Here is a 21448-nt window from a genome sequence, read left to right on the forward strand (position 1 = left end):
TTCTTGATATCCTTCCTCACCTCTCTCCCATTCACATGCATCCTGTTAGTTGCCAGTTCTCTTCATTCCCTTTAGACATGTCTCTTAAACCAGCTGCTTCTTTCTTTTTATCAAAACTCCTAACCTATTGGAGGATGATCCATCTCCTTCGATAGTATCTCTCTAACTGTTTCCATGGCTATTGAGTAACTTATTAAAAGGAAGGGAGAGGAAACACGAGAGAAGGAGGGAAGAGGATAAAGAATTTCCTGTGGGAATTTGAGGGAGTACCATGGTAGGCAAGTTGCTATGGTAAAGTGCCAGGTAGAAGGAGAAAGTACACATGAGTTATTCAGGAAGGGTAGTCTAATGGCTAAGTGAGTTCCTCTAGGAGTGGTTAGAAGGCAAGAGGAGAAAGATAGTGGGTAGAAAGCTCCAAATAGAGAGCTTGGGTTCTACCTAGTATAGAATGGGGAACTATAAAAAGCAAGAGCTATAGTGATGAAGTTAGTGTTTCAGGAAGGCACTGGCAGCTTTAGATCAGGGATCTACTAACTACTGGCCTCAGCCAAATCTGATCTGCTACCTAATTTTGTAAATAAAGTTTAACTGGGTCACAGTGAAACCCATTGACTTATGTATTACCTGTGGCTACTTTCTGGCTATAGTGTCAGAGTCACTCATTTGTAATCGTGACTGTAGCCTGCAGTGCTGAAACTATTGACTATCATGCTTTTCAAGGAAAAAAAGTCTGACAGCCTGTGCTTTAGATCAACTTCGGTAGTATTGGCATTTAAGGCTGGATATTCTGCTATAGGGACTCTCTTGGAGGAATGTACCACACTGCCCCTGACCTTTTCCACAGTACCAATACATAGCACTTCCAGGTTGTGACAATGAAAAGTGCCTGCAGACATTGGAGGATGAGAAATCTTCCACCATTGAAGATCTCTGCATGAGACTGTCAGGAGACCAGTAGCACAGGAGCCAAAGTAGGAGGCAGTTGCAACAGAGGACAATGCTGGTAATAACAACAGACACTTGCATAGGCCAGACATGTGTTGCAACTTCAATCACTTTCATGTTTTCAACCATCCTATGAGGTGGATCTTATTTAGTACCCAGTGAGGTGAATACGATTATCTTTGGTTTTGTAGAAGGGAATGAGACACAGAGGTAAGAATGACTCAAGGTCATTCAGACAATATATGAAAGCCAGTTATTATACTTTTTGGGTAAGAACTTATTGAACTATAGTTAGAGAAAAGTATAGCAGGAATAACCAATCATCAGTGGTAGCTTGGATGATGGAGCAGGTTTTGATTTAGGTAGTCTGGTTCCTCAATTCACATGTTTATCTAAAAGACTGGATTAAATGATATGCAAAGAGAATTGGTGTGTCTTGATGACATAAAGGGGATAGTAGAAAATTATTTATATAGCTATTTTCAGCTATCTCCTGTTCCCACTTCCAGGCCTTCCAAGCTGAATTTCTTCAGCTACCATTTCAACTTAAATGTTATATGTGCTATCTTATTAAATCCCACCACATTAATATTTCCCTACAGCACTGCACCTAAAGCAGGCATAATACATCTTGGCCTGTCAATATTGTTAGGGTTCTCTATGTGTTTATATTCTTTATCAATCTACCTTATTCTAAAAGCAGTGACTTCTTATACTCCCTTAGTGAAGTGATTAGAAGTCTTTTTCCTGTGGTGTGATACTGTCTTAATTTCCTATTGGAATCTGGCAGTGTTTCTGTCATTTTTCTTGTTATTCTGTCCAGAGAGAGTGTACATGCTGCGAAGACAAATGGGTGGTAGATGAATCTGGGAAAATGAAATAAGCTGGAAGACAATCATAAAGGGAGATAATCCTTATAGGGACAAGAGAGAAGGTTTGAGAATCAGCTTTGGAGGAAACACTGGGAGTCAGGCTCAACTGTCACCTCTGCAAATCTGTCATTCATGTCTTCCTGCTCATGGGCCTGCTGAGTTTATCAAGGATTTAACATGAATACTGGGGTTGGTTGGCCACCTCTGAAGCAAGAAAAGAAAATGCCCCATTTCCTTCATTCAGAATCTGACCTGGATAGGAGAGAGGGTAACAATAAAATAGCTAGGACTAAAGATTATGGTTTGAAAGTACATTTACCCATCTAATGAGAACATGGGTCAAATTGGTATATACCAGAAGGGAAGACTGAAGTGCTTATTACCTGTCCATGGAGAAAGCTTTCAGCACTAGAAAGAAGATGGGGTATAGTAGCAGGAATCGGAGCCCACAATTCTGTTTCCTTGGCTTTGGGATGGTGCCAGGGAAGTCACCAGGTAGAAAAAATAATAAACAATGGGAAAAATGAAAGTGAAATCCTGTTGCTCAAGTCTTCTAATCCACCCCATCTGGCCCAAAGTCCTTGTTTGATCAGCCCAATTCCTCTTCTAAGGGTACGATGACTGCTAAAGCCAGGGAATAAAGTACAGAAGCAAGAAGATTCAGTGACCTTGAGGACTGGGAACAAGGGAAAGTCGGACAGGTGCAGGGAGAGATACACAGCAAAGCAGTGAGCATAGACACCTCCCCAGCCTAGTAGTACTGAAATAGATGGATGCCAAACAGCAGGAGAAGTAGACAAAGTTCAAAGAGGGGGAATGGAGATGGGATCCTGGGCAAGTAAAGGGAGACTGAGCTCTGAGTCTTCCTTACCCTAGGAAGACTTTACAAGCTATGCAGACTTTGCTTGACTCTAAAACACAAGACATAAGAGAATGCCTTTTTTACACCCAGATCAGGTGCTTCCCTCCCACCCCCATGAGGGACAGGGACTATAAGGAAGGAGTGTCTGGGACTGAAGAGAAGATAAGAACTTATTGGAGCAGGAGGCAAAATGATTTCAGCATGGCTGCCTAAAAGGTGGGCTTGGGGCCACACAAGAGGACAAAATATAAATGTGGGTGAGAAGTCAGCCTTTCGGAATGCAGATGCTCAGGCAGGACTTGTATGAAAGGATTTACTGGAGAAAAAAATCTCAGGAGCATGCCCTGTGAGGGAATAATGGGAGCAAATTGAGCAATGGGAGATGGCTCTAATTAATGCATGGGAATGATGACAGGCCTTAGCTAGTCCATATCTCTAGGACAAGGAGAGCCCTTCTGAGTTGTCCTAAATTGAAGATAAAGATTATATCCCTGTCTTTTACATGGACCAACCATGGGATATGAGCTTCCTAGTGAGGTACTCAGGGGCTCAGTCCATTCACAGCCATGTATTTGAAGTCCTAAATGCTTGGTGTCTGAGTCAGCATGTGATTAGTCTCCCAGAAAACCCACAGCCTCAGAGTGTAGTAGGAAGAATGTGGGTGTTTTCATTGCCACCTCAAATGCCAAATTTGTGGGATTAAGTCTTAATTGGAGCCATGGCTAAGGTGGCCTTTAGGATCAGCATGGTGGAAACTGTTGATGGGAGGCATGGGAGGGGTTTGTGGAATCTTGTTGTGGTACATGTAGGTCTGATCAGTCATGGATTTTATGGTCTGCATTGAGGCATTCAGTGACAACTTGGAGAATATCCAGATGACAGTGATCAGAAGTTGGTCAGTCACTTGGTAAGATTGCATGAAGGACCTGGAGATGTTTATAGAAGAAGTAGAGTCAGGATTAGCTGAAAACTGTACCAGCAATAATACAATTGCTCTATTTTGTCCAGAGAGACAGATCCATAAATAAAAGCTACAAATTAGGGGGAAGTAGAGTTTAGATCATATGTAAAAAGCAAACTGCTTGGTGCCCGTGGCTCATGCCTATAATATTAGCTACTCAGGAGGCTGAGATATAAGGATAGAGGTTCAAATAAGCCCAGGCATATAAATCCAAGACTTTTGCCTCCAATTAATATGTAAAATGCCAAAAATAGAAGTGTGGTTAAAGTGGTAGACTGCCACCATTGAGTGAAAAAAAGCTAAGAGAAAGCATAGGGCTTTGAATTTAAACCTCTGTACACCACACACACACACACACACACACACACACACACACACACACACAGAGTTCATGTAGACACACAAGAACAGGGCTTTTAGTGCATACTTGTAATACCAGGCTTTGGAACATGGAAGCAGGAACAGGAAGATCTCAAGGCCAGCCTAGGCTAATAAGATACTGTCTCAAGAAAATGAAGAAAAAAGGAAAAGACAAAAAAAGCTCAGTATCATTTTAAACTGAACCCTGGCAAGCAGAGTGTCCCATCCCCTGAAGTCTCTCAAATGCTGGGGTTCAGGCTTACGGGGTACACTGTTGCTGCATGTGGTGGTAGCTTTGCAGGGAGAGGTGTACTTTTTAAATCCTGTAATTTTATGATCTCTCAAAGTCCAGTCTTTTCCTTAGAGACTGTAATCATGTCAGTAATCCACAAAGGGTTCAACCTCTGAGCTTTCAGTGGGATGGCAACTTCACTACCTTCCAAGGCAATGATTTTCATTTCTGGGTGGTTCTGAGGGAGGCAAAGGCTTTCCATTCTTCCATTCCCTTTTCCCTAGAGCAGTGCTTACCATCCCCCCAACGCTTAAATTGGAAAGAGGAAATCAAAAGCCAAGCGCTGCAGAATGGCACTTTGGAACACTGCATTCTTCTTTCTGTCTGTTCTGAACAATTACTAAACCTCAGCTTTTTTTGTTCCTGGCTGCTGCACCAGCGGTGTGGAGAGAAAATAAAGGCCCCATCTTGGAGGATGCTAAAGACCCAAGAAATGGCAGAGCATTCACAGTATCCATGAGACACAGAGGCTAGCCTCTGCTGAGGTCTCTTTCTCTGAATCTTGCCTCTGGCTGGGCTGTTACAATTGTTGGACTTCCTGAATACTCCACTTGCAGCCGGCTTGACAGAATGGATTAGACTCTCACCGGAACACTCTATGGTAGCACAATCCAACAGTGGCAATCCTAGCAGCTGTCATTTGTCCCACTGAAATTGAGGCTGGTGGGAAATGTATGAAGGATAGCCACAGGGATCTGAAACCTTTTGTTAGTCAGGGTCCTGAAGCTGCTTACCACTGTGCCCAAGTCCAAGGTCAAAGAAAGAGACAGACAGACAGAGACAGAGACAGAGACAGAGAAGGAAGAGGAGAAGGAGGATAAGTAGGAGGGAAGGCAAGGAGGGGAAGGGAGGGAGTCTGGTATATACAGCCTAGGGACACTGAGATGCAAATCATAGAAAACACATTTTAAGCTGATGAGCGAATTGCCTTCAGCCAAAAATGGTCCACACTGGGAAACATCCCCAAATCCCCAATCAGAAAAAGTTTGGAAGAGAATAACAACTACATACAAAACATTTTGAATTTTAACTATGTCTGTGAACATGCTTCAAAGGGATGATAAGGGCAGTGAGTGCAGAATGAGTTAATCCTGCCACAAGGATTAAGTAGAATATAAATGGTGTTTACAAATATACTGGGGAAAGAAGCAGTTGGGGAAAAAATAGGTCCATAAATAAGTAAAAGGGATAGAATCCACTGCAAGTCTAACAAGACCAAAGCACTGAATCTCTTTTTTCCTATCTGTCTTTCACATGAAAAAGAACACGAAAATGTAGAGAGTTGTGATGGTATCAGTTCAGGAAGAGACTAATTGCGAGATGTGGATGAGAGCCCCCCGAGGACTGCTGGACATGGAGTAAAGCGTCCAGCATGAATGCTCGGACTCCTCATGCATGCTTGGATGGCTCAGTTCTCAGCTTTGGGTGTATGGTACTCTCTGACTTCCCCCTGCCAACCTATCCAGCCTCAGCCAGGCCTTTGTCTTCTGCTGTCTTGGAGTATGTGCCACATTGAATCACTACATTCTTACTCATGCTTAGGCTCTGTCACCGTCCTGGGATGAAATGGTCTTCTGTGGTCATCAGACTTCACCCACTGGGCCTTCATCGCCTTCTTCTTCTTCTTCTTCTTCTTCTTCTTCTTCTTCTTCTTCTTCTTCTTCTTCTTCTTCTTCTTCTTCTTCTTCTTCTTCTTCTTCTGTCTTCGTCTTCTTCACTACAAGGGACACCAGCCTGGAGAAGTCAAACCTCTTCTCTATTCTAGTCTCCTTTCACATTTGAACTCAGGTCCTCACACTGGCTAGGTAGGTACTCTCTCAGCCAGACCTTTTTGTGTTGGTTATTTTTTTACTTAGCATATAATTTTACACATGGGCCAGCCTGGACTAAGATTCTTCTATTTGTACTTCCCTGTGTTGCTGGAATGACTGGCATGCACCCTTGCACCAACTTTTCATCAAGATGGATTCTCAAGAACTTTTTGTTGCTTTGCCTTGGCTGGCCTCAAACTGTGATTTCCCCTAATCTCTGCCTCCCATGTAGCTAGGTTTCCAGCCTTGAACTGTCATATCCAGTTTATTCTAGTCTTCTTTTGCAAATCCCACTTCAATCCCCACTTGTATGTTTCCACAACTTCCCTTCAGTTCACCCCATACTTCGGCACACTCCACTACTGACCTGAAATGGTTCCTAAATATATGTGGATGCACATTTTCTCCTGCTGGACAGGGCATTATTAAGCCCCATGCCAGGTGTCAACGGGTGTTTCTAGGTTGTCTCTCACCTTGTTCTCTACTGCACTATACATTAGGGTCTCCTTGGGAAGATTAACACAAATACATGCCTATGCATCATAGAAGACCTATGAAATTAGAAGTTTGGGGGAGGTAAAATCTCCCCAGATTGTTTCTGACAGCCAGTGATGGTTAGAAGCACTAGTACAGTGGTTCTCAAGACTAGCAGTTGCAGTATCACCAGAAAACTGCTCAGAGATGCAAATTTCTCAGCCTCTCTCAAACACACTAACTCAGGAAAGGTGTGGGAGGGGTCCCACATTCACATTTTAATAAGCCCTCCAGGTAATTTGATGCAGCTAAAGTTAGGAAATTACTGCTTTATTGTAGGCCTGACAGTAAACAGTCACTGAATTGGGCTATTAAAGTATTCATCCTGACTTCTCTGCCCCTTAGTGTGCTTGGTCTCATTACTTACAGAATAAGTGCAGTTACTAAAGCCAGGTTTTCTGGATTCTTGTTCTCTATCTTCCTCGAATTTCTCTCCCACAGGAATCAGCTAATAACAAGCCTTGAATAACTCATAGGACTTTTTTTGTGGGTTGGTCAATCCCTTCAATAAGGAAATATACAGTCTGCCCAGTGTTCATCCTGTGATTAGAGACTGTGGATGTGTGGCCAGTTGTACAAACCACTTTGCTGACTGGATTCTGCACACACACCTTTCTGCTGACCTCCTATCCATTTAGTCATCTCCTTTCTAGCCATCAAAACCCTTTCCATTTGGCAAGATGGAGCAGGCACTGTTTATTAACTTTTTGCCTCATCATGATCTCATTCTTATCCAGCTTAAAAACGTAAGCTTTGTGTATCCTGAATTCATTTACACCCTTCCCCTTCTTCAGATTCTTGAACACAGTGAACAGATCCAATACCTTTTGGTACTCAAATCAGAAATCTAGTTGTCAACCTAACTATCTGTCTTCTTCCCTTTCGCACATGGTGTGATCTCCAAGTCCTGTCAATCATAGTTCTATCCTAGTTTCTCAACCTCACATAGAACTGTCTTCTTTTATCGGTTGCTGTTCCATCAATCATACCTGAACCAGAAACTCTTTGAGACAAAACTGAAGGATGACCGAGTAGTAGCCAGGTCAGAAAAGTTTTCCATGCCCGAGTTACCCTGAAGGGTCCAGAGGAGAACACCATTTTCTTTAGGAATTGTGAATCACCATAGCTTTATCTTTGTAAATGGGAAGGAAGCTCTGGCTGAGGTTGGCCAAGAGGCCCAGGCTGTAACAGAGGATCCCCAATGGCAAACGCAAAGCTTAAAAGCAGAGAGGTTAGGTGGTCTTCACCTCAGAAGCTCACTCCCTCTCAGAGAAACTTGCCTTGATCTCACATACTCCTTTCTTCACACGTTCTCCCCAAGTTGCCATTCTATACTCACTAAACTTGGTAAATCTGTACCTCACTGTCTTCATCTCTGATAACCCCTATTTCATCAGAGCACAAAGCTAGGCTAATGCCAGCTGCTGAAGACTTATTAACTGAATAAACAAATAAGTAAGGAATGTTTTCTCATTTATCTTCTCAATGATTTTTGGCAGCTTAGCCTCCATTAGCCTCAGTGAGCTTATTTATAAAATGAAGGGATTGAGTGACTGATCACTGGACTTTGTTGTTAAGTTATCTTCTACCTCGTGGCCTCTACTTTCAATCCCAGTTTTTTTCCTCTGTCCTTCTCTCTCTGTTAAAGGATAGCTCTCCTTGTTTAGCTACCTGCCACACAACTTGTCATGTGTTCACAGTGGAGATCCAATCTTTCCTGTTTAACTTTACTCTTCATTGTCCCCTGAGGCCTGCCTCTCACCCAACCAACACAAAATTATGGCAAAATCATTGTCTGGTCTTTCTAGCTCTAAACTTGGAGCCCACCATAAATGAATCCCTGTTCTCCTCCCTTTCCCTGCATCTCAATGTCCAGGTTTGTCCATGCTCCAAAGCATGTCTGAAATAGCTCTTCCTGCGTGATCTATTTCCAGGACTCCTTGAATTAGATATAATTTCTTCTTCCACTGAACCCATTTGCTCCCCTTTCCCTCTGAATCTCCCATTCTTTATAGGAATGAGGTTGTGTTCTCCCTTCATTCTTCCTTTCAGGCACTTCACCTCACCAGATCTTTATTCTGAAGCACAGGGTGGTGGGAGATCCCAGACATGATGGAAAGGGTTCTGGCCTCTGAGAATGGATGCCTGGAGCCTGGCTCTGCCACATGCTTTTGACTAACAGTATTTACTTTCCTGAAGTGTTACTTCCCCTATATACTAAATGGTTTAATAAAATAGCTATGGGTTTTGAGTGAGTATGAACTGTGATCATAAATGTAAGCCACTTGCTCATTCATACTAGTTAATATACAATAAATAGGAGCTTTTACTTACTCAACCATAAAAATTTACAAGCCAAATGCCTGTTTTTTTCTTTTTATTTTTTACTTGTTATTCTTATCTTACTGGATCACAATACAAGACAGGGACCCACCCTTTCATCTGTGTGTCTCAGAGACCTCTACAGTGTCTGGCTCATCAGAGGAGCATAATAGTTGTTTGGGGAATCATTCAGGACATTAATGAAGTCCTTGATGGCAGAGAAAGTGTATTCATCATTTCTGTATCCCTTGACAGTGTTTAGTAAAGTGATTTTCACATGGAACTTAATTAATAATTTCTCAAGTAAATAAATAAATGAATAAATGACTGAGTAGTTCAATTAAAACTGAAACTTGCTAAATATACGTTGAATTCAAACAAATTATTTTACAGGAAAGGACTTGGGGGCAAGAGTAAAAGCTTTATACAAAACAGTTCTTTGATGAGTACTATGAGTACTATATTCTTCCCTGGCTTGTTTACATTGTGAGTTTCCCTTAACAAAAACATAGAAATGCTGCAAGTCATATGTCTACTGAATGGCCTCTGCCCTTTATCCTTCAGTATTCTCTTGTGTTAGAGCTGTTTGTGCCCCCAGCTTCTTGATGGAATTTACTGTGTATTTCTATGGTAGAAGAGGCAGCCCCAGGTTTGAGCACTCCTTTGAACAGGGAGGTCATATTCTGCCATGAATGTGCACTGGTTCATTTTTGTTGCAAGAGAAGAAATTTATGCAGATTTAATGCCAAGTTCTCATTTTGTTTGTTTGTGAGCAAAGATGGATGTCAGGGACACACAGCAGACAGTGCCCATGAAGAGGGGTAAAGGAGACTAGCAAGCTTTCAGGAAGATTGAACTTGAGACCCTGATTGCATTAGTGCAGAACACACACTAGCAGAGCCTTGAGATGCAGAATCCAAAGAAACTCCCGGAATAGGGCAGGAAACTTACAGTTAGAAAGTTTCAGTCATACTGAAACCCCATTCATTCATTTATTTAATCTTCTTACAGTCTTTTAAGGGACAAGTAGTTATTATTTCCACCTTTTTACAGAAAAATGGAAGGAAGGACAGGAAAGGTTAAGTAAACATCTTTTTCTGCATCAGCTTCACACAGCCAGCAAGTGACTTGAACCCAGACCTAGGACTCAGATGAAGATTTCCCCGACTCTAGAGCCCAACCACAAACTCAGACTATGATGAGACCTTTCTGGGGTGATTTATGTGAATGTGAATGACAGGAAGAGTGGTGGCCAACAAGGGGATCTAGTCTCAGATGGCTGCATTCAGAGTGTTTTGTTTGTCTGAAGCAGCTGCCAGGAGGGCAAGAAAGGAGGAGGAAGATGACAATCCCAAACCAGCCAGCTGGCCTGCCTAACAACAAAGGCTATGTTGCAGGAGTGGCAATGTGATTTTGTGACTACATGGGATGCATTTCACTGTTCATGGCCGTGTTTGTGTGTATGTGTATGTGTTGTGTGTGTGTGTGTGTGTGTGTGTGTGCTAGCACACCCCCACCTTGGCATCAGTACCTGTAGATGCATTTGTGAACATTGGGAAACCTCATTCTGTATTACACTGTTTTAGTGGAAATGTTGAAATGTAGAAATCAAAATGACTGGCAGATTTTAGAAAAACAAATGTATATCCTACATAATTGTAATGAGATTTGGGATCTTATTTCATCAATAAGGAAGACAGGAAAGGAACTCAATATACTTCATCTCATCATATTATTCTGAAATTCAAAAAAAAAAGGGTCCCCATGAATTCTCTGACTACAGTGCAATTTCTAATTTTATTGCAGTAGTATTTTATACAATGTCAAACTCAGTGGTTGGTTGGCAGGGATGTGAATGCATGCCTGTGTGGTCAGTGTTGCTTAGCTAAATGCATGCTTTAGTGACATGTAGCTTTTTAAAAAGTACTGATGTTTGCCTCAACCTTAGATGTGAGGGATGAAGAACCCAAATAATTAGAACCATGAGAGATGTATATGGATGGGTCTGAGGTACCTTAAACCATGAGGACTGTGCTGCCAGAGATCATTTGTGAGAGATGCATTCAAGAAAAGACAGAGAAACAATAACGAATGTGACCTGGGGTATGCCCACCTCCACCGCCCTCCACCCCTCCCCCTCCCCAAGTTTAAACACTGGCCAAAGGAGCAGATCATTCTTCCTGTGCTTTAAAGGTAACTTCTGCTGTACCCCCAATCTTCCCCTAGGGGGCAGTGGTTAGAAAACCAGGCCAATATCAAACCTACTGCTCTGAGAACAGACTCTTCTGCCACTGTCTAACCATGGTAGTTAGAGCAGAGGAGCAGAACAAGGTATGTCAGAAACCTTTGTGATACACGAGAACCCTCTGCTTTTCCCCCTGACTCGCTATGTGATCTGAAGCAGCTTACTGAACCTCACTATACTTTTCCCTATGCACCAAGGGGATAATAACTCTGTGGATGTAGAGCTATCTAGGTAATTGACAGATTTTACATGGATGGCCCTGAGCACGGTGCCTGCCTGGCACATGGTAAGTGTTCAATAAATAGCAGCTACTATTATCAGCTTTCTCTGACTCATTGAAGACAATTTTTTTTCTCCCTTTGCCTTATATAATCCTCCATCCCAAAATATACCAGGGAGCTGCAACTCTAGGCCAACTCTCTCATTGTAAGGACAGATTAAATGAATTTTGCCTCTAACATCCATGGTGTTCTGTAAGTCAAAGAAGTATGTCACCGTTCTCCCTCTAAATCAGGTGTTGGGCATCCTCTCACTTCCCGTATTACCTTATATGCTTTTGGCTGACAGAAAGACCCAGTATAGGGAATTCTGTAACTCTGTGCACATGTGTGTATATATGTAATTGTCTTTATTGCCACTTTTAGAGGCAAGGCTCCATCCTCTGAATTCCAGAGGTAAAAGGCTAAGGGAAAAATTAAAACATTTATTTAGATATTGTATTTTTTTCAAATTCATTGTATATGCCTCTAAAATTTCATCAGGCAAAAGTCATTCTTAACATTTAGAACCAAAATTTCCATTAACATGTGAATGGTAATAGTTAACATTTATTTAGAAATTATGTATCCCAAGGTTATTGCAAATTGTTTGCACATATTAAGATATCATTTCCCCTGTAAGGCTGATGAAGTAGGTATTCTTATCTTTCCCCTTTTTGCAGGAGATCATTGAGCCACACAGAGGCAGAATTTTACTGCTCTATTTTTTTAAATAATAATATGATTTATATAAAGCACACACATGCATACATACCCAAAATATAGACTGAAAACGACAAAGAAAGCTGATTTAAAAATTAAACCAAAGGCTTTCGGGGACCTGAAATTTATTTATGCACACTTTCTTCAGCAATTCCTAATTTGTGTGAAGCACACTGTACTATAGATTATCACTCTACCCAGGAAGAAAGTGGAACTCTGAAGTGCTCTAATTTTGCTTGAGGTCCCAGGGGTAGAAAGGAGTTTGGACTTAACTTACTCTAAGGCTTCTTCCTTCAACCCCATTGCCTGTGAGAAAACAAAGCATAAGCTGAGATGGAAGCATCGTAGACAGGAATGTAAGTTTTTCCTGCTTAAGGATCATAGGGAGACTAGAATAATAGGCATAGGAGTGGGAGAGATGGGTGGATGTGGTGGGGGAAGCTTTGAGCCCGATTGCCTCTATTTTCTTAGTTGTGTAGGAAGCAAATTATTAGTGCAGGGGGAGAACTGGGGAGGAGGTGTCAGAGGTGTGAAGAGAAGGTCTGAAACAATGACCTCAGAAGAGGGAGAGTAAATGGACAAAGAAAATTCAGTCTGCTCAGAGAATATTCAAAGCCTACATGAGGTTAGTGGTCAGGGATGTCCAACGAGAACCATCAGTGTGGTTTGCCAACTCCATTCACTTCAGCAAATGCAGACATGGAGCCAAAGGGTCCTTGGGTTAACCAGTGTTGGAGTGTATCAGACAAGTATGATGAAGCAGTTCAAAGCTGTGGGAGTTGAGGCTGCATGGAAGGGAATTATTAGATAATGAATGACAGAATTTAATCTGAGCACAGTGGAAAGACAATATATGAAAAGAGTGAGAGTCAGGAAAACAGTGGTAGGATGGATGGATTTTAAAATCTCAAGGGAGGAGAAAATTGTTGTGGCATTAAGAGTGAGGTAGGAAGGTGGGAGATGACACTCTTAACACTGGAATTCTTAAAGTCAAGACCAAGGGTGGGTTACAGATAATGTTAATTTAGGGTATGATAATGGGAGTGAGAGTGGGAAACAAAATCATTAGAGAAGAAAAATCAAGAGGCGGTTTAAATATTTGGGATACTAAAGTTATCTAACATTATGGAGAAGCATTGGAGGAGACAGCTCAGAAAGATAGGAGGAAAATGAAGGCACAGTGATTTGGTATGCCTTTGGCATGACTGCAGCAAAGAATAGAAATGAATGGAATAGCCCAATGGAATAAAGCAATGAATGTTGTATTTCTAAGGTCATAGATGTAACAAGTACTGCCTACACAGTCCAAATCCTGAGCCCACACTTCTAGCTACTTTGCTATTTGTGATAAATATGGTATTTTTCCTATAAGACTCTCTCTCATTTATATATATATATGCATATATATACTCTGTGACCCTATATATAGTCCCTATATAATGATTTTTCCTATTAATAGGTATTAACTACTAGAATCATAAATATTCTATTTTAATTAGCATGAAATTTAGCTGTTGAATGATAATAAATATATATTTGTTAAATGGACCATGATTATTCTAGTTAATTTTTAAAAATATATCATTAGAAATGTATTTCTATTTACCAAATGAGAGTATTATTTGTAATAAATCAACAACTAATATTTTTATCGCTTATTTTAAGTATTTACCTGCTGGTTAGTATTCAAGGTATTAATATCTCCTGTATACTGGCATCCATACCAGATAGGAACTCTTCTGTCTAATGACATGCTCCAAACTCAACAATCCTGTGGCACTGTTTCTGTGTTTACACAAATGAATGCCCTCATCAACAATATTAATTGGTTTCATCATCATCAGAGCACTAGCCTCAAACAGGCTCTGAAATTGCTCAGTGACTCACATCTAACCACTCCAGGTACTGGTTAGTCTACATTGTAAAGATCCTGAGTTAGTGAGAAATCAGATGACTTACTGAAGTCATACAACTCAGTGCCCCACTGAGGTCTGAAATCAAGTCTATCCAGTTCTCAACACTTAGCAATCTTGTTAGGTTCTTTGCTGAGTAAATTTTATAAAGTTGTAATGTACTAACCATGGAGGATAAAGCAGTCAAGGATGGTAGGGCCTTTATGCTGCTGAGGAGCAAGATTAACTTAATATTAATATATTAATTTTAGTTACAGGGTCTGAAAAAAATGCAGTATGTCATGAGAGAGTATAACAAATGGACATATACTAGTCTTGAAGAAACAGAAAGACATGTTTTAGTAAAGTCATTTTTATGCTACTTAAGAGATACTAGGGCTGGGAATGTGGCTTAGCGGTAGAGTATTTAACTAACATTCACGAAGCCTTGGGTTTGATTCCTCAGCACACATACACAGAAAAAGTCAGAAGTGGTGCTGTGGCATAAGAGGTAGAGTGCTGGCCTTGAGCAAAAAGAAGCCAGGGGCAGTGCTCAGGCCCTAAATCCAAGCCCCAGGACTGGCAAAAATAAATAAAAAGAAACAGTATAAGTTATGTTTAAATAATAGTGTAAATTATCTACAACTTAAGTTGATAGCAGTCTAAATTATGCTATTCAGTTTCTTAAATATTATTAAATATCCAGCTTAGTATAAGATTATAGTAATATAAATTGTTTATGAATGTCTGGGTGGGTTTTCAGGTAACAAATAATTGGGAAATTCCCCAAGACCCTAGCATGTCCTATCTAAACTATTGGAACCATTATCCATCATTGCACTAATTACTTTGTATAAAGCCATAGATTTACCAGATAACCTAGGGACAGATCATTCTGAGTATTATCATTTCTCCATCTAACCATTAAGAGAAATTGAAGCACAGAATGGTTTGGCTAAGTGCACAACTGGAAAGGTTACTTTTGCCATTTTCTCTTTACCCCTTCTCCCATATATCTTGCAAGCTACCTTTCCCAGAAACATTTGTATTAGCATGCATTATTTGAACTAGGTGGGCTCCACTGTGACATTTCCACACATATCCCCAAGGTATCCAGACCAACCTCATCTTCTCTATTTGGAAGCACTTTTCAAATAAGCACCCCTTTGTTTCACTGCTGTTTTCTTTTGTTTTTCATTTTTTTTGCATTGTTTTATTATTATTGTAAAGGTGATGTACAGAGGAATTACAATTACAAACGTCAAAACTATTTTTTTCTCTTGTTAGTCCTGGGGCTTGAACTCAGGACCTGAGCACTGTCCCTGGCTTTCTTTTGCTCAAGGCTAACACTCTACCTCTTGAGCCACAGCCCTACTACACACTGCTGTTTTATTGTACGTGCATTTAGGTAGTCAGGAGAAGGATCTTGGCTCAAAAAGCTCTCATATTATATATGGATTCCATGCCCCAGGTTGGGCCTTCATAGAACTGTCTCTAGTTTGGTAGCCATGATTCTACCAGGAAGTTAGCCTACTATATATAGGCCACAGAGAGTTTTGTAAAGATCGTACTCTACTGAAGTATGAATAATTATGTTCATTTGTAAATTGGAAGGAGGAAGGGTGAGCAAATGCAGTCATTACATTCAATGTAATCATTACATAAAAGGGTCATAAAATGGGGTGATTATAGTCAATGTATAGTACATAAGAAATGAAATATGATAACTTGAGGGTAGAGAGGATGGGGGAATAATGAGGGAGAATGATGGAAGGGGTGACACTGAACGACACATCGTACTCATAACCTGACTGAGAGTATTACAATACAATTCTTCTTTGTAAAACAAAATAAGATGATCCTTTTATAGTAGGTAAAGGAATATGTAAATTCACAGAAAATTCTCAATTTCTAAAAGCACATCATGAAACATTCATCATTGCCCCCCAGTAAAAATATTTATTCCTTCCTGAATTACATCAAACAGAACACATTCCATATAAACATAAAAATGTACATATATATTTTCTTTCATACTTTATTCCTCCACTTATTTTATATTTGTCTCCTCACCCACGATGGCCTTTCACAAGCAAGTCCATCACTTGAAATGCTGCTCCCAAACTTCTGAATTGTATGTCTAAGGCCAAGATAGGTTAAAGGACTCTTACATAGAGCAGAAATAGTTTCTTCCTATACTAAGAGAGCCAGAATAAAGGGAATGCCCGTTCATAGCCTGGCAGACTGGCCATGACATGGTTTCACGCACTTAGTTGGAACCAGATTATATATTAGAAGAAATACCTGTGCACCTAGGACAAAGACCAAACATCAAGAACACAGCTCACTCAAGGCTCAGAACATGCTAAAGTCTAAGAGAAAATGCCCACAACTGCTCGTATGTCTTAGAAGTGGAGAAGGATCTTGGGAAAGAAACTGAAATGTTAGAAATTATCAGTGCTTATGGACGGAATAGACTGTGAGTATTGCCTGAGCCATGAGGAGAAAAAAAGGCACATGAAAGATCACCAGTGTTGCTTAGCACACACAGTTGGCATGTACACCCTGCTGGCTGCAGTGTTGCCACTGGGTTCCTCTATGGCTTGGATTCTGCTCCTGCTTGAGGCCACTGTTCTATGATGGTTTCTGTGTTGGCCTGTGACACAAATAAAAGACATCTACAGTTGCCCATGGTTGGGGGGGGGGGGGCGGCAATTTTTTTTTTTTTTTTTTTTTTGGCCAGTCCTGGGCCTTGGACTCAGGGCCTGAGCACTGTCCCTGGCTTCTTCCCGCTCAGGGCTAGCACTCTGCCACTTGAGCCACAGCGCCGCTTCTGGCCATTTTCTTTATATGTGGTGCTGGGGAATCGAACCTAGGGCCTCGTGTATCCGAGGCAGGCACTCTTGCCACTAGGCTATATCCCCAGCCCAAGGGGGGGGGGGGGGGTGGCAATTTTAATGTTCTTGAATTTTTCAGAATGGAAATCTTGCAAACAAATTCTTTAAAAGTGCCATCCCACCATCTAATTCTGCTCATTTTCCTGAACTCAGATGTGCCTGACTTACCCAATGCTGGACAGAGGATAGCTTCTGATATTCTCTGTCTTAAAAGAGAGGAGAGACCAAAGATTCTTTCCAATGGCAGCTTTGACTCATTGTCCAAAATCTGGCCTGACACTGCCTATGGTTTCCTAATAGCCCTTTTCCTCAATGCCAGCCTCAGCATAATCCATTCAATAGTGTTGCATACTCCTGGTGTCTCATGATTCTTGCCACCACATGCAGATTTAAGCTGATTTTGGAAATTGCTGTTTCAATCCACACTTAATCTTCCCCTCAGCTGTAGCTTTGAAAAAAAATGGAGGCTGTTACCTGCTTAGATACTTCTGTTTCCCTGGCTGAGATTGACTTAAGATGTTCACAGAAGTGGGGACATGTCAGGTAGTCCAGGACACTCACTGGACCCATGATATTTCCTCACAGGTTCAGACTTTACCCAGTTGGTGCAGATATAAGCTAGAGTTGCTAGAGGCTGTCTACCATGGGATTAGCCGTGTTGAGAGAGGAAAGCCAATTTTGTAAGTAATAGAGCAACGAGAAGAGAGGAATGATTATAATAGCCTTTAGACACAGCTTCCAGGCTCCCAGGTAACTTCCATCTAAGCCTCGATAGAGGACTCAATGATAGGCCTAGTTTTGGTGACTTTCCTCTTTGAGTTACCGTGAATATCCATCTAAAGAAGTTTTGGTGCATCGAGGGCTAGCTATTTATCACTTTGCTCCTGTCTTTTCCTGTATGATTCCATGAGCCAAACTTCCCGGACCTATCACTTCATGTATTTCAATGCTCATTGCACTCAGGGTAGCTGACTTACATTAGCCAATTCCACTTAGCGCTTTCTCCTGTGGATTCATTCCTCTTCCTTGTTACCATAGTCTTCTCTTTGTCTGAGCTCATATGTGTTTCGCTAGAATAAGAATCTCTTTATTCCAATTCCTGCTGCCTAATACCTCAGCTTACACACAATAGGTGTCTCTATAAATATTTGGTAAATAAAACAAGTTAAAATTTCCATCTCTCTGGCAGATTATCCCTGAATCTAGTAAGAAGAAAATTATCTTTTATTTGCTTAGTTTCTTTGCTGGTATAATTTACAACTCTTTAGCTCGTCTTGCCATTTCATGAAAGGCTCTTCCTCTTTTATGTGTTTAGTATCAGTGACGTAAAGCGGTCACTGGGGAGAGGGAGGTAGCCTGTTCTTACCATTGTCTTCTCTCTAACAAATCTGAGATCTGAGTAAAGCCTGTGTTGGCATTGCAGTTGTACCTTAGGGCAAGACATTTCTTGCTTTATGGAAATGGACAAATCACTCTTTATGATAGGATTTACATTTAATCCAGGTAATTAGTAAATTTAACATGTTTAATAACTGCTTCTCTGGCACTCAATAATACCAGACACTGTACTGAGCATTTAAATTACATTCACCAGCTCTTCTTCATAACAACCTAGCCTAGTAGATATGATTATTGCCACAGCCTCATTTTGAAGAACAAGGTAAGGATATAGGGATATAGAATGATTAAATAACTTCTCCAAAGTCACTCAGGGATTGCTGGCTATACTGGTATCAGAAATAGGCAGCTCACTCCAGAACTCCTCTCTCAGCCGTGGTGCTTTGCAACTTCATGTGAGCAGGTAGGGTCTATACTGCATATCTCAAATATAATTGACTCTATTTTCCAGTATGTCAAAAATAGGTGGACTCTTTGACCTCTTTTAAACAACACGTGTTTCCAATTTCATTGATTCATTAACTGCATCTTGAAGATACATTTATTTGCATCATTTTATGCAGTTAATTGTTCACATGGTAATCAATGCCAGTTTGAAGATTTGCCTCCTCAAAATACATTTTCAAACAACCTAGGAAGCATGCCAAGAATTCACTCTAATTACATATTGTACCAGTTTTGTATGCTAAAAGACAAAATGTGTGTTACTTAAAATTATTAAACTTACAGTAAATAAATGTAGTTCTGCCCAAAAAGAAGGGAGGAAGCTTCATGTCTTTCCTATCTTTTTATTATTCTCTCCAAGTGTCTAGGACCATAGAGATTATGTTTTTCTTATGAGTTCTAGACTTTTTCTTGAGTGAATACTTAAGTTTTCAGTGGCTATAAGGGTCCACTTACTGTTCAACAGAAAAAGCAGATTGAATCCCTACTCTGTGGCCTCATCCACAATGAAGAGGGCAAACATGAACATCATTTGGGAACAGGGATGTTGTAATACAATGTTAGGTACTTTTTGAAGCCTCAGAGTGTTAGTTGAATTCTATTCCTATGTATGGCCACTTCTTGCAACCATGGACTCTAATTAACCCTAACTAAAAAGTTAATTCAAAATTTGGTTTGGTTAAGTCAATAGTGCTTAACCTTATCAGACCCAGCATCCTATTTTATAACAAATATATATATATATATATTTTTTTTTTGGCCAGTCCTGGGCCTTGGACTCAGGGCCTGAGCACTGTCCCTGGCTTCTTCCCGCTCAAGGCTAGCACTCTGCCACTTGAGCCACAGCGCCGCTTCTGGCCGTTTTCTGTATATGTGGTGCTGGGGAATCGAACCTAGGGCCTCGTGTATCCGAGGCAGGCACTCTTGCCACTAGGCTATATCCCCAGCCCCAACAAATATTTTTAAATCTCTTTTTGTTACCCTGAAATGAAATTCCTAAGCAATAAAATCTATGTATGCAACATTTCAACAAATAAATGCAGAGCCTTTATAGTAATTAAATGAGAAATAAGAAAGTAATTTATAATGATATGAATATTTTAAAATGTAAATTCTCTATTACCATAGAAAAACAATACACTTGGAAGAAGTTTGCACTTAACATAGATTTTCTATAATGTAATATATAATAAAATGCCTGATACATGTTACAGCCATGTATGTGGGGGGGGGAGTGTATGTGTGTGCTGTTTTGATTAATCAGTGATCACACAAAGTATAATCTTTCCTTTACTTATGTAATTGTGTATCTGAAACTTGCCTTGCATCTCTACAAATTACTTTTATTTGTATGTAAATGAATTCACATCTAGACTTAGATCATTAAAAGCACATTTTTTAACATTTAAGTGAATAACCACATGATGATGAAAAGCCTACAAAGTATAGAAAATGTGTTTTGTTGTGGAAAACTGTCCTGAACACTCAACTATTCTATCTGCCCTAGCATCACATTCTAAATGACAATTGCACACAACAATAATACTATTCAAGAACAATTCCATATATTCCCTCAAATATCCTCTATTGGGTGATATCCCTTGCACTAACAACTACTGAATACTAGAATTATTAGAATACTGAATATTAGATTTATCTCATAATAAAAAAGATGATTTAGTCTCCTGATTTTTGTAGCCTTTATAAAAACAAAGCACTATCCACAATATAATTCTTTTTTTTTATTAATTGAACATACATTTTTTTACAAGGTGTTGTGCAAAGAGGGTGCAGTTACATAGTAGGGCAGTGCACAATATAATTCTTAATAGTGATGAGACTAAGTTCCATGAGTGCAAGGGAAAATAAGTTAATTTGGCACAAATTATCAACTTTACCAAGTTCTGTTTAAGTGAATTAATTACTCATTTGGGACAAGAAAGCTAAGCTTCTTAAAATGTATATATTATTTAAAAGAGCTAACTTTTACTACTCTCATGCTTTCTTTCTAGATTTTCTTTAAAAGGTCTAAAGTTAAAATTATTTGTATATACCATTTCAATTGTTTCTATTTAAATGAAGGAGATTAAATGTTCAAAGCCATCTAGAACTATCAAAGACCTAGAATTCTTAAGTCATTTTTAATAAAGAATGGAACATATTGACAATCCTGTTTGAGCTCTAGCCCTTGATCTAACAGGTTTGCTTAACTTTCACAAGGGTTTTAAGACAGCTGTTATTAACCATGTTTTTTACAAATGAGAAATTAAGCTCAACAACTCAGATAATTGGCTCAATGTCAAAACAGGGTTTGAATGTAAAACTATCTGGTTCAAAAGAATGTGTCTTTTCCCAAGTCATGTGGGTTGGGGCTAGATTTCTGTAAATGTACTTCTGAAGAAACATCCATTATGGCTATATGAGGTCTACCTGACTATAATTTGATTCTATATGTAGTACTGATTTTCATGTCTATGAAATTCCAGCTGCCTAGAGGTTCAGTGATTTTTTTTTTTTACATTGATCTTGTTCTTGGTCAGATTCCAGGATTCACAGTCACATGTGTGCTCACATTCCTGAGTTTCCTGATAGCAGGGACTGTGTCATCTTCATTGTTGAGTCTCTATAATCTA

General features: G+C 40.0%; 1 protein-coding gene across 1 annotated transcript in view; it reads left to right on the plus strand.

The window, feature by feature from the left end:
- Positions 1-21448, plus strand: part of Astn1 (astrotactin 1) — a 308349-nt gene that overhangs the window by 183495 nt on the left and 103406 nt on the right. The window lies entirely within an intron of this gene.

This window comes from Perognathus longimembris, chromosome 11 (assembly GCF_023159225.1).
Source record: "Perognathus longimembris pacificus isolate PPM17 chromosome 11, ASM2315922v1, whole genome shotgun sequence".
NCBI lineage: Eukaryota > Metazoa > Chordata > Mammalia > Rodentia > Heteromyidae > Perognathus > Perognathus longimembris.